Here is a 2,866-nt window from a genome sequence, read left to right as displayed (position 1 = left end):
TGGAAGGGGCAATTAAGTGGGAAATGCGCACTCTTCCTCTGGGTCTAGGGGATCAGTAAGCCCCTCATCCACCAGCCCCAGGGCTGCGTGCCTAAGATTCAAATTAGAGTTAATAGAAGACATATACGCACACTCAAGACAGACAGCAAGCACGTCAGACTGCTGGTCAGACAGTCTGTCCAGAAGGGCTTCCAACCAGAGAGAATCGGCCAATCGGGGGGACTCGAACCCCCTCTACCCGATCTCGAGGACAGCCCCACCCAGGGGTCCAGGGGACGTCTCCCACTGGCCCCACTGGCAGTCTTATAGCGCGTCCGCCAAGACTCTCCGCCAGCCCCAAGACCACACCTGCAGGCAGGCTTTCACCATTCCTGAAATATGAAAATTGTATCAAATGATCTAACTGTTTCTTATTCTCTTGGGGAGGGGCTGGTTGCCCCTCTGTCCGTTTTTTGTTTCCTCTCAAAGGAGGAGTTCCCTCTTTATGGAACTTAGATTTACATTCACTTTTTCAGTGGTTTCCTTTTTCCATTTTTTTTTTTGTTTCCTCTCAAAGGAGGAGTTCCGTCTTTATGGAACTTAGATTTACATTCACTTTTTCAATGGTTCCCTTTTTCCGTTTTTTGTTTCCTCTCAAAGGAGGAGTTCCGTCTTTATGGAACCTAGATTTACATTCACTTTTCCAATGGTTTCCTTTTTCCTGCGGGAACCAAGGATTAGTTTGTTCTCCCACTGCTACTGTGGAGTATATGTTTTAAAATAGAGACAAACTATCCTTATTCTTAGAAGATGAACTCCCCATGATTTGCTCGTTATCTTTCTCAGTCACAACTGAGGGGCCTGCAGCACCCCAACGAGCTTCTGACTACTATTCCAGGTGAAAAGAAAAGAGAGAGAGAGAGAGATAGATGCTTACCTCCCAAGGTTCCTTGACTGAAGAAACTGCTTCGTGCCCCGCTCTGAGCCCCACGTTGGGCGCCACCTGCCGCGGACCGGGTTCTGTCGGGACGACGAAGGATACCTAGGGGAGGAACCTGGAATAGGACGGGGAGATGGCAAACAGACAACTCACACACATTAGGAGTGGATGCTGAGTGCTGAGTGCTGAGTGCGATTTAATGCAGAGGATAACAAACTTTTATAGCAAAAGTCTCCATAAGAAAGGGCAAAAGGTTACATAATCTTGCTGCAGGGCTTCATTCTTGGGTGGTCACCAACTGGTCGCCTGATAGGCACTTGTTTCCAGCTTTACCTCTATTTTTAAGAAATACAATTGGTTTCGATGATTGTCACCAATTAACCACTACTTTTTTCTATAGAGGCCTTAACTGTCCCATTAAGATCTTTCCTGTTCCTTCTTTAATAGTAAGCACCAAGGAGACTTAGATTTAGCAAGTCTCTTAGTAAATGAGGAAGTTCTTTCTCCTAAGTAGTTATCTCAGCAATTGCCATACATTCTTTCTGTTCTAGCCGCACCTACAACTTTTTGTAAATTTCTTACAATTCCTTCTGCTGGAGTGACTTTGTGAAACCCCCAATACTTTTATATTTACTTATAACTTGTCTACTAGCCTCCATAAGAGGGGTTTCAGGGTAGCACTTAACTCTGGTGAGTTAGTCATATTTTTAAGACACTCATCAGATATTGGAGTCGTCAACACTCTTAAGAAAGAGCTTTGAATAAGGGAACGTTGACAATGAGTAAGTACAATGAGCAGTAGAAACAGTAAAAGATTAATAGGCACTCTTATGAGGAAAAGATAGGCAGAAACACATCTTTTCCAGGGGTTTTGCCAGCCTTTTCCCAGGAGTAGGCCTCTTAGAAGCCCTATTCTCCAAGGTAGACTTCGGTGAAGTCCCAAAACTTGGAGATAGGTTTCTGTAAAGCCCCATTCTCTGAGGTAGACTTCGGTGAAGTCCCAAAACTCAGAGATGGGTCTCGAGGCCCCTATCATGGTCTGATAGATGGTTTCCCATGCTAAGCAGACTCTACTGGGGTCGGCGTGGCAGGGCTGGGCTGGGCATGTGTCTTAGCGTGCTTGAAGCCCTGGGTTCAATTCCTCAGTACCACCTAGACAGAACAAGCCCAGAAGAGCCTCGAGTGGTAGGGCAGTGACCCTGAGCATAAAGAAACTCTGGGACAGTGCTCAGGCCCGGAGCCCAAGCCCCGGGCGGGACTGGCCAAAAGGAAAAGCACATGATGATAATAACCAACTATAACAACCTATAGGTATGTGTATGTCAGAACTCTCACTACCCACTGCCGGGTAGGTGAGGACTGACTGACCGACTGAGTGACTGACCCGACCCGTGTTTTGCCCCTCCCGCCGCCCCATCCACCTTGTCGACGACGAACGCGCGCCATCTAGTGGTGGTTTTGTGAATTGCAGTTTTGTCTCCTGAAATGCATGAAAACCAAAAAACCACGCATTGACTGACTGAGAAAACCGGCCTTATGTCCTTCTCTTCCAGGCCCAGGCTGGCTGGCCCCGAGAGAGACTGCCTTCTTTTCAGAGAAGGGGTGGGGTGGGGATGATGATGTGCCTCGTTGGAATATGGGGCCCATGCATAGGCAGGCAGGCAGGCAGGCAGGCAGGCAGGCAGGCAGGCAGGCAGGCAGGCAGGCAGGCAGGCAGGCAGGCAGGCAGGCAGGCAGGCAGGCTCGGAGTGGGACCGTTGTGTGTTGGAGCGCCAGCAGCTCAAGCCCCAGGATTGACTGGAAAGTCGAGAGGAAAAGGAGGGAGGGAGTGCGGGCGGGCGAGCGGGAGGGAGGGAGGGAGGGAGGGAGGGAGGGAGGGAGGGAGGGAGGGAGGGAGGGAGGGAGGGAGGGAGGGAGGGAGGGAGAGGGAGAGAGAGAGAGAGAGAG

Source organism: Dipodomys merriami, unplaced genomic scaffold (assembly GCF_024711535.1).
Source record: "Dipodomys merriami isolate MVZ:Mamm:240054 unplaced genomic scaffold, mDipMer1.0.p SCAF_1768, whole genome shotgun sequence".
NCBI lineage: Eukaryota > Metazoa > Chordata > Mammalia > Rodentia > Heteromyidae > Dipodomys > Dipodomys merriami.
The sequence above is the reverse complement of the archived record's forward strand: the minus strand, read 5'-3'. Positions refer to the sequence as shown.